Consider the following 12,111-nt stretch of genomic DNA (forward strand, 5'->3'; position numbering starts at 1 on the left):
CAGTTGAAGAAGTACAGGATGTGCTAACCAAAAAGGGAAAGAAACCTGCTGACCGTACTCGGCATGATAAAAAGAGGAAAGCTGACCAGGCAGCAAGGGACATTAATTCAGCTCCGAAGAAGCTACTGAGCAAGGTCAGGAGGAACCTAAGTCAGCAGAAAACCTCAAAAGGCAAGTTGAGCCTGAGGAAGCAAAAGAGGATACTCCCGAGCAGCCTCTGAGAAAGAAGAAGAAGATCTCCTCTGGGTTGAACCCTATTGATGAACCCCCGCTTGACGTTGTCATCTCTGAAGACTCGCACTTTATGAGAAGTCAATGCATTGATCTCGAGAAAACCCCTACTGAACAAGAAGAAGACGAGATGGGTAATCTCGGAGGTCAGTTTGATACTGAGGAGACAACAGAAGTTGAGCAACATGAGACAGTTAACACTGAGCAGGTTGAAGAACGAACTGAGCCAACAGCGAAGGATCACGCTGACCTAGGGGTAAACTCATCTTCTGAATCTCTTGACTCTATTCCTGCTGACCCCTCTCCTCCAAAGGTAAGAGATTCAAACGGCTCAAGAAAAAGGCTCATAAATCTCCAGTCACTGACCTTCTGGATGATTCTCCTCTACGGGATCCCATCACTGATCTCTCTGACATGCAATTCAAATTCTTCTCCAATCCCATTGAGTCTTCTCCAAGGAAACTCTAGAAAAAGCAAGCCTCTGTTTCTCAAGCTGAGGAACAAGCCGATCTCAAAACTCCAGAAAATCCAATCCTTACCAAGCAAGTGCTTGAAGTTCCTGCTGGTCAAACCTCTGAGTCAGCGCAGGAAAAGTCTGCTCGAGTTAGCTTTGAAATTCCTCAATCTCCAACTCCAATTCCAGCTGACACTGAGCAAGTGAATAACTCTGCAGATCAACCTCTTCCAAATTCGTTAACACAGAATGCAACCAGTCAGCTCCTAATCTGAATAAAAGTCCAGCCGCTGACCTCGCTGGCACATCTGCTTCTGGACAGCACCAAACACAAGGTGCTACTCATATTCCAGCATCTGGGCCACACAATGATGAATCCTACGTGTACTTGCATGCTACTGAGTCTGGATGCCGAATCATCGACTCAGCTCAAGCCCTACTTCAGGATATTCATCACTCTAATACCGAAGCCGCTGGGTCTGATCATGTTAAGCCAACTCAACTTTCCTCTATCACTCAGCTCTTAACTGAAATTAAAGGTCTTAAGGATCTTCTGAGTGTCATGACATCTCTACAATCTCAACAGCCCAAGCAGGAATCTATCGTAAAGCTGGCTGAACTCCAGCTGACAATGGTAAACCATATGAACTCTCTCCAGGGTCAACTCAACAACCTGTCAGCTGTGAACTCAATGTATGCAACCTCTGCTGAGGTTCATCCACTTTTTACCCAGCTAAACGCTGAGCAGGCCAGAACGCGTGAGTTAATCTCCTCCTCTTCCCAGTGTTCCATTGAGCAAATCAGTGAGGTTGTCCGCCTACTCAACTTGAGTAAGGAAGAAATGGAAACTAACCAGGACAAGACAAATGAACTCTTGCAATACTCACAAGCCACCTTCAAACATGTGCGCCACACGAATGCTCAACGTCAGTTCTACGATTCGGCTTTGCTCAAGATGTTTCACCAAGCTTATGCCATGCTGACTGACACTATGACCTGGGTAGGAAAATCCCAAATATATTTTGAGTATGCTCAGTGCCTCTGTCAGGATTCCCGGTTCTGTCTTGGACGATGGTGTTCCCGTTTTTGATGGCCTAAGGGAAAGCACGAAAAAGCTTAAAGCGTATTCCGTCAGGTTAACTCATGCTGCTCTCAACGACACTTTCATTCCTCCTCCGCCTCATGCTGGAAAAACGGGGGAGAAAGAACAAGCTGATAGAACTCAGCACAACTCAAGGGGAACAGAAGGAGCATCTGGTAGTCAGCAGCAACAAAGGGAAAAAGGCAAAGTTAATACTGCCCAAGTCAACAGGAAGAAATAGTTTGGCTAGATTTGCTAGTTTTTATTCTTGACTTGTAATTTTCTCTTATCTGGCATATTTTGTCTTGCTGACTATCTATAAACTTATGCATCTCTTATTCAAAATTGACTAATCTTATGTGATGCTTACTTACGTATTGTGCTTTATGCTGATCTGTCTTAATTAAACAAACAAACAAAAGAAAGGAATGAACTCAGTACACATTAGACTTGATACATCTGCTCTGATAATGTTTTTCCCATAACTTTGATATCAAACTAACCATCTATCAAAACTGAGTAAAAATATATTCCACACATTGACCTCTTCTGAAAGCTGACCTAGGCTCATCTGAATTAGATCTTGGAAGGTTTAGAACTGGACTAAGTCAGTATAAGCATGCCTTAATTTTACTCAATTAAATCTTAGAAGGTTTAGAGTTAAGTTAAGTCAATAGATGCAACCCTTACGGGGGAGTAATTTCAGAAGCATAAAAAGAATATCAATCATGGGGAATCTCAATGCTAAGTTCCATCAATTAAATATTTTGCCAACATCAAAATGGGGAAGTTTGTTGAAACACCTTTCCACATGATTTTGATTTGACAAAATTATTTAAGTTAATCTATGATTAAGGGACAATTAAATTTAAGTGCTTTGATTTAATTGTACTAATATGTTTGTTCAATGTTGAGTATAAATATAAATGCAAATGGAAATAGAAAGTAAGACAGGACGAAGTCAGCATGAGAATACAGCACAAGCTGAGTGGAGCGTAACTCAGCGTGACAGAAGATAAGTCATCTTTAGAACAGAAGCTTAAAGATCAAGCTAATCAACGAAGCTGAGTGGAACGGAACTCAGTATTAAAAGTAGAGAAGTCTTCTTGGAAACTATATCTTGCAGAACGAAGCTGGCCATGAAAGCTGAGTAAAAGAGAACTCAGTATCTGAATTGGAAATAATCAAAGACAACGGCTATCAAAGTAAAGCTGAGTAATCCTCAGGACAGCGCGAATGATCTGTTTGCTAAAAGACAAGATCCGACAACTGTCTGCACCAATAATAGAAAACTTGGAATTACGCAAAAGACAATTTCGAGATGCATGGGTCAACTGTTCTTTTACTAAAAGACGAACTGGCACAAAGAGCCGAAACCTACAGGAAGAAGACAAACTTGACGACTGCAGAATTCAGGTGACAGGATTGGCCTGCAAATCTGAAGCTGACGAGAACATGTCTCAAGATAAAGCCGTTTGAATCCAACGGATAACTCCAGATTCAAATCATTAGGCTTCAGACTTCAACTATAAAAGGACAAGTTCATTCTTGGATCCTTTGCCGATTATGAAAACAAAAAGAGAATAAGAGCATACATACAAAAGCACATCAATATAAGAAAGAGATCTTACACCAAATTTCTATTCCTGTGTAAATGCTAGAGTGATTTTCTCTGTAATCATCTAAAGTGTTCTTTGTCTGAAAAAGAACAGTTTTGTATCAATCATAGTATTGAGAGAGTGTGCTGAGTACTCAGTATTAAGTACTCAATGGTAGAGAAATCTAGGTGTTCGGTTATAGCACTTAGTAGGAGTTAAGTAGACGAATAGAGGACGGTACTCTTGCATATTCAACTGCCTTGTAAACGGTTTGCGCTCTACCTTTAAAGATCTTCAGTATTGGATTTAAAAAGCCCGGAGTGATTCTGGGGACTGGACGTAGGCGGAGAGGCCGAACCAGGATAAGTCGTGCTGAGTAATTTCTAACTCTCTTTCAATATATATCTGTATGTGTTGCTTGCTATATTTACTCAATATATAAATTGTTTAAGCTGACACTGAGTAAATCAGAGTGCTGAGTTGGAAGCTGACCGCAAAAGTGTCATTTCCCAACTCACAAGTAAAACAGTTTTAGTCAGTATCTGACTAAAGCCGTCTTACGCCTCACTCGGCCGCGCTGACCAAAGCTGAGTTGTGAAACTCAAAGAATTGAATTAAGTCAGCGTAATTAAAGCGAAAAAGTTACATTAGTTCCTAACCCCCCCTTTGGAACTAATCACACGGGACCAACAGGGGTCACATCTATTGAGAATAAAATGAGAGAAAACCGACTAAGGTGGTTTGGCCATGTGAGACGTAGAGCGCTTGATGCGCCGGTTAGGAGAACCGAAGAGTGGCAAAGGGATGTAGTGGTGAGGGGTAGGGGAAGACCTAAGCAAACTTGAAGGAGGGTGACCGAGAGTGATATGAGTTTACTGGGAATTGAGGAAAATATGGCAGTGGATAAAACGGTGTGGAGGGAGCGAATTTGTATCGCTGACACTACTTGATTTCACGGTTTTATATGATGGTTCATGTTAGCCGACCCCGAATCATTTCGGGACTAAGGCTTTGTTGTTGTTATTTCTTTCAACTAAATGATCCACATTTACCAAAACATGTTTAAAAAGCAAAATCCATGTGGCCAGAATTGCGAGGAAAATGAAGTACTATATTGCATAAAAATATTTTTTTTGATTTGTTAGTGTTTATTTGGATAGAAAAATAAGTTAGATGAAAAATGGGATAAATAATTTATTAGTCTTATTTTTACCTAATACATTGTGTAGTCCTATTTTTTAAAACAAATTATAAGGTATCTATCTTTTGTCACCGTTAGTCTTTTGGTCTTTCTGTTTAATTTTTTTATATATATATATTTAACCATTATATTCAACATAAGGAAGACAAAATAACAGAGTAACATAATTATTTTATACATTATGGCTATCTTACAAGCTAAGATATGTTTAAAAAACTAGACAAGTGATAAAAAAACAGGGGATCTCATAATGTGTTTTTCAAAATAGGGGGATTGAACAATGTGTTACGTAAAGAGGCGAGACTAATAAATTAGGGCTTTGCTATTCACCGCCTCTAATCTACTTATAGCTCCCTCCTGGACATCTTTGCCATTTTCATTATTTCATTCAAAAACTTAACTTCTTCTCTCTCTAGTTAGATATTGGATTTCTCAAAAAATGGAATCGAGAACTCCGGGAATGGACGATTTCGATGATGAGGTAATGATTCGATCCTATAACTTCTGAAATTTGTGGAATTAAACCCGAAATCACAAAGTTTTTATGTTCGAATTTTGAATAAACGGGTGACCCATACTGTCCCGCACATGGACAGGTAGTATGAACTACCCGTTCGGCCCTAGGACCGAACGGGTAGCCCATACTTCTTGCCCATAGGCCGGGCAGTATGTGCCACTCGAATTTCCCTAGGGAAAAACGGGTGCTGGACCTGTTTTTCATGAAAAATGGGTCTGGGGCCCTTTTTTGCTTAGGTAAAAGCGTATCCAAACCCGTATTATATTTTATCGCATCCGTATTATATTTCATCGCACTTTCATATTTTATTTGTTATTTTTCAATCTATTTTACATTAATAAACATTATGGATATAGTAAAAAATTGGGTTAATACAGATATTTGCCTTTGTATTTGTCCCTTTAAACACATATACCCTTATATCAAATAAACACACAAATATATCCTTGTGTTTTTTAAATTACACCAAAAATACCCTAATCTAACAGATTGCTGATTTGGCCCTAACGGTGTAACACGTCAGCCTCCACATCACCTGCCACGTCAACTAAAAAATATCATATTAGATTTTTAACGATAAAATTTTACGCGACAAAAGTATTCGTGACAAATATTTTCACGACAAAATTTTACACATCAACCACTCTAAATCTGTCGCCAAATAAGACTATGCGTACAGATTAGCAACGAAATTCGTCCTCTATAAATTCTAAATTTGCCAGAATTTAAGTGTCTATTAGTAATTTATTTATTTTCATATTACATTTTGAAGATAAATTTTATACCCAATAATAATAATTGACCAATTACTTAAATTTAAATACAAAATCATTTGAAAAAGAGCATTTAATATCAAAAATTTCAAATTTTGACAAAATTTATAAATTTAATAAATGGATCCAAAAAGGATATATTACAAGTGTTATTTCTAAGGTGAGGGGATATATTACAAATCATTTCTAAGGATATATTACAAGGATAAATTTAATATCACATTATTCGGAAGTGATACGCCTCCTGTTGAGCTTGCTGATTCCTTCTCATCTCTTCCTTCATATTAACATCATGGAGAGTAGCTTCTTCACACTCGTCCAACTCCATGAGTAGTATAGTATGAACAGTTCAATTACCAGGCTTCACAACTTCTCCAGTGTGTCAATACAAAGTGGAAGCTACAAAACCAAAATCTGACAAAGTTGAAGCATGATGCTACACAAAACATAAAGACAAATACCAGTCAAGAGAACAAAATATTTACACAAAGAAGCCCCAGTTCATAGTCACATTCACGGGATAATTCTTCTTTTGCCACCTTAAAAGGTTTAGATGAAGAACATCAGACACAGAATAACAATATTACTAACATATAGAAAAGATACAGGACACAAGCATAACTTGAAGCAGGTCATACAACCACAATAAGCCATGGCTTCCTTTCCAAGTTTCTACAAGGATTATCTAGTAATGCAAACTATAGCAAATATATATATGTATTCATAGACATGTATGGATAAACATGTACACACCTTCATTGCTCTAGGAGAAGTTTCATATTGTCAAAGTCACTATTAATGCTATTGGCAACACCATGGTACTGAATTTCCATTGCAACTTCAATACCATCCCTTGTAACTGCACGGTGGACCTATAATTTTTTTGAAATAGTTAGGCCATAGTAAGCCATAAGAATACTTAAGAATATGGACAAATATAGTCATCTAACACCTGCAACAAGAATGTGATGCCAATAAATCACGGAAGACATTCACTTCATGAATACCATACATGTAAGCTGGGAAAGGGAGGAAAACAAGTGGAGAACTTCATATACAAGGCAACATAGACTACTTGGCCTCGTAAAATAAACCAAAAACCATAATCCATATTTTAAAGCCATTTCAGTGTGTTGCATTTTAGTAGCCAAATTCAATGGCAATGCCATGATCACTTATCTAATAACCAAAAGATCATACAAGGATTTCTACATCGATTACACCATATACCAGACCTAAAATCATTTTCAAACATACACTAATCAGCTATAACAGAGCACAACTGCAAAATATACTTATCACTTGTTGCACAAAACCAAGCCATCTCTAACACATGTATCCTTGAAATCTATGCATTTATCAAGTAACCAGATAATTTTTTGAATCCAAAACAGCATTTACAGGACATATAGATCAAATAACTCACTTATAGAAAATTGAAAAATTCTACAAATACCGCAATTCAACATGCCAACTGAATTCAAAGAGAACCACGAAAACAAGAAAATTTCAATTTTGAATGCTGCATTATTAAAGTTACCTATTAAGCATTAGAGAGCAGATGATAAAAAAAATTCCAGATTTGCTTCTTCCATAACTCCTAATTGGAGTCAAGTAAAACCTTAACATGCCATTATCAAGGTTGTTCAGAGAGTACCTGGCACTCTGGTTGCGCTGTAAGCTCTTCTCTCTTCTTTACACTCGCACTACATCCCATTTTGTTAGAATCCCTAGCACTAACAGTATAACTTCTTATGAGCTTCTAGCTAACAAGAAATGTAAATGGCAACGAAGAACTAACTCAGGCTAGGAGATCTGAAAGAAATCAACAAGTAGTGAATGAATCAGAGAAGAGCAAATCATAGATTGAAACCTTCGAATAAGAAACAAATGAAAAGAATCACTAGTACAAGAAAGGAAACGAAATGGAATCCCATGAGTGATCCACTGATAGCTCAAACAGTCGATTTCAACAAGAGAAGGAGAGAGGCGGCTGGATGGGATTAGGATTGTGCTAGGGTTTTTTTTAATGCCACGTGTTATACTTTTTTATTACTGGTGTGATGACTAATAAATGGAGTTATCCAAATAAGCATTATGTTTAGATTAGGGTATTTTTGCTGGTTTTAAAAAAATATAAGGATATATTTATGTGTTTATTTGATATAGGGGTATATTAAAACGGATAAATACAGAGGCAAATATGTGTATTAACCCTAAAAAATTTAATACCTTAACGTTTAATGCACTTTTATCCGCAATGTATAGGTTTATATAATTGAAGAGTTAACATTGATAATTTTTAACATTATTAAAAAGTACGAATATTATGTTTATGTGCTTTGTACAAGTACATACCAATTGGTTTAGAAAATAAAAATATCAATTGTATTTCACCTTGAATTTACGTGCTTTGTATGGTTTAATCTATTTTTAACTAATAATATGCATTTAATTTAATTCCAGGTGCCATTAGAAGATTGGTATGCGAATAGAATTGATTACAGTGTCTGTTTCTGTATGGATACCGTTTTCCCTACAAACTCTGAAGCTATTGCATGGGCTAAAAGCATTGCAATTGAGAATGGGTTCGAGCTAATAATTTCTTCCCACAAACATGGTAGAAAGCAGAAGCTCTTAAAATGTTCACGAGGTGAACGTTATAGAGGAGTTATGCAGATTGTTGAAGATTGTTTTAAAATGAGAACTAAAACTAAAGCGTGTCATGTAAATTCCAGATTAAAGTCATTCAATACCCAGACTTTTCTGGTTGGGGGATATCGGCTAAGGCATGGTTAACAGGTATGTACAATCATACAATGGTTGTTTATCTAGAGGGATACAGACAGACAAGCGGACTCAGTCTCACATCTAAACAAATTGTGCGTGATATGAGTTCGGCTCAAGCAAAGTCGTGTGCTATATTGGCATCAATTTAAGAAAAGAATCTAGGAGACAATCCAACAATTAAACATGTGTACAATTACAGGGATCAGTTGAGGAATGATGAGTTTCAGGGTAGAGACGTGGCTAGCCAATTCTTCCATCTATCAACCGAGAATAGGTACGTTCATTCCACATTAGCTGATCCCGAGTCTGGTGTGTTGACACATTTGTTTATGGCACATCCAAACTCAGTATCATTATTTTGGACGTACAACCGGTACATTGGTATTGATTCAACCTATAAAACTAACAAGTACATAATGCCATTTGTTGAAATGGTTGGGATGACTCCATGTAACACCAACTTTAAGATAGCTTATGCGATTATTAACGATGAGACTGAGTGGAGCTATCGTTGGGTCATGGAGAGGCTGAGGTCTTTGATCGGGTTTGATATCAATCCGACTGTTATTATGACTGATCGGGAGTTGGGGGTGATGAGATCGATTAGAGAGGTTTTTCCATGTACATCGCACTTGCTATGCACGTGGCATATAAACAAGGCAAAAAGCATCATTAGGCCCTTGATCTTTTATTTGGATATATTAAGCCATTGATCATTATTTTTGGTCTCATTAAGCCCTTGATGGCCAAAAAAGTAATTTTGAATATAAAATTCAGTTAACAGATTGTTATTCACTGCACATGCATTCGAAATTTGTATATTTTCACTGTTTGAAAACAGTTTTGGATGTGTAATGTGGCTATAGAAAAAACTGTAAAAACCTTAATTCAAACTGTAAAAAATATTTTTTAATAATTTCAAATACAGATGAAGTTTATAATGTCTTTTTAACAGAATTACATGTTCACAACTTACTAATTTGATCATCAAGGGCTTAATGAGACAAAAAAAATAAATGATTAGAGGCTTAATGTATCCAAATAAAAGATCAAGGGCTTAATGAACCAAAAAACGAAAGATCAGGGGCCTAATGATGCTTTTTTCCTATAAACAATGATGTAGAAGATAAAGTCTATAGATTACCCAATAAAAATAAGCAATATGCCAGTACATTGAAGAATGGAAAATGGAGAAGGATAATACAATCCCAAACCGTAGCTGAATATGAGAAGAATGTGAGATTGATGAAGGATACGACGTAGATGCAATACCAAAATGTTGTCTCATACGTTGAGGATATGTGGCTAGTGCACAAGGAGAAGTTCGTGGTTGCATTTTGGCAACACAATCTATTGTAGAGTGGAGAGCGAACATACGGGTTTAAAGCAATGGCTAAATTCATCCATAGAAGCCCTCGATACGATCTGGATAAAAGTGCACAAGGAAATTGAATCGCAATTGACTAATATCAGGTATAAGTTTATTCAATTTTTTAAAATGTTTTTATTTAATTTGCATTTATTAATACATATTTTGACCGATAGTATGTTTTCTCTTCTTATCAGGTACGGTCTTGAGCAGTCAAGACATCATACAAGAGTCATGTACTCCGGATTTCCGATGAACTACCTGTCGTGCAGAGTATCCCACCATTATTTGCAGCTGATTAGTGATGAGTACGAGCGTATGTGTGGTTTGAGTGATGAGGTGAATGAGTGTTGCTGTAACCCCCTCACGAGGATCACATGACATCTCACATAACATCAGTTACAGACATGCTTTCAAGTCTCAATCATATAAACTTCAATCTTATATAAACTTTGCATATTATACATAAGAGAAAGCATTTACAATTTACAATACATGTTTAAGTCATTATCCTACATAGAGGATTTACAAAACAAAAGTACATCACAATACTCTACAATTTACAATACATGTTTAAGTCATTATCCTACATAGAGGATTTACAAAACAAAAGTACATCACAATACTCAAAAATGCCTATGCGAGAATGGTCTGACACTGCCGGTGCGACCTTAAACAAGAAAACTCCACCTAACCTGTAAAAATTTGTTGGCAAGGGATGAGATGCCTACTCAATAAACATATTATGCATATATGTATACAAAAGTAATGGAAAGAACACATATTAAAATATATCATTACTAAGTTAGAATTTTCATTGGAAAAATATTCACTTGTTTCACTTATTATAGTAATACTTATTTTAGTAAGTAAGGGCCCTGCTATACTTAGATAATATATATAAAATGGTCCTTGGGCCCAATCTGTATCCCAACTCACTAAATTCGGAATACAATCATATGTGCTACGGAGGAGTTAAACTCAACTCATGTACTCATATATCTCAAGGCATGTGCTTTCGGCTCACAATATTCGGATAGCACTCTCAACTAGGATCATTTCATATATCCATCTAAGCAAGCTCATATTCATTTCTTATCCAACCATTATCCAGTTCAAATATGTGCACAAGGCTCAACATGCCACATTTGTACTCATAACACTGCAACATACTCAATCATACCACTTTCTTATCTATCACAACGTATCACAAACACTCAAACATTATTCATATCAAATTCAACCACATCCCACACTCAACAAGTTACAATCCATAATACATTCATACACATATATAAGTAATATGCTTACCGTCGCAATCGGTTCGATCTATTCTACACGATTGGGTGTGCGTTCAATTGCACCTTGTCCTCTTAATGTCACATAACATTTATAAAATTAGTCTTAAAATAAACTTAATGAAGATGTAAACTAATGCATGCTACATGATTTACAAGACACTAACTCCACAAAGTTCATGCAATCTAATCCTTTTGTCTTAGATCATCACATGACCTACTTGCACACATTCTGCCATAACTCTCTCTATATGAATCCAAATGCCCTGTTTCTTAAACCTTCTGAAACTATACATATATGGGTATAACATATCCAAACTTCAAATTAATATCACTTTTAAAAAATATATGGCATGCAAAATTATTCTGTTATGTTTCCAGCCAAGAAATAGACTACCCAGCTTTGCATCTACCATAATTCACTCAACCTAGCTCATAATAAACAAAATGGATTTCCAAATCCTTTTACAGACATATACTTCAAGTAGTTAGGAACACTTTTATATAACTAAAATTTCCCAAATGCGGACCCTAAGTTCCTCAAAATGCTACATCAACATCGTTGCCTCACATGACAGTCAATTTCAAAGCAGTCATGATCCATCTAGGTTTTATTCATCTATATATTGCATTAAAATCCCATATTTTACAGAGAGTTTCTTAACATATATATGAACATAGTTTATTCTTTATGTATTTCCAAATTCGAACAATATCAAGATGAAAAACATGTTCCAAGATGACTGAAAACAGTATCCTATATTTCTGTTTAGGGCACTTGATACATATCTTTCATTTA

At 36.4% G+C, this 12,111-nt stretch overlaps 1 long non-coding RNA gene across 3 annotated transcripts; it reads right to left on the reverse strand.

The window, feature by feature from the left end:
* Window positions 1–5,948: 5,948 nt before the first annotated feature.
* On the reverse strand, window positions 5,949–7,893 carry LOC136234777 (uncharacterized). 3 transcript variants are annotated; one of them, XR_010691472.1, is made up of 4 exons: window positions 7,513–7,893; window positions 6,609–6,727; window positions 6,341–6,394; window positions 5,949–6,254 (listed from the first exon to the last, which is right to left on the reverse strand). It is a non-coding gene; the product is annotated as an uncharacterized lncRNA (long non-coding RNA). The 3 variants fall into 3 exon arrangements; XR_010691473.1 differs by lacking the exon at window positions 6,341–6,394 and having other exon boundaries at window positions 5,949–6,291; XR_010691471.1 differs by lacking the exon at window positions 6,341–6,394 and having other exon boundaries at window positions 7,513–7,883.
* Between the last annotated feature and the right edge of the window lie 4,218 nt (window positions 7,894–12,111).

Source organism: Euphorbia lathyris, chromosome 7, assembly GCF_963576675.1.
Source record: "Euphorbia lathyris chromosome 7, ddEupLath1.1, whole genome shotgun sequence".
Taxonomy (NCBI): domain Eukaryota; kingdom Viridiplantae; phylum Streptophyta; class Magnoliopsida; order Malpighiales; family Euphorbiaceae; genus Euphorbia; species Euphorbia lathyris.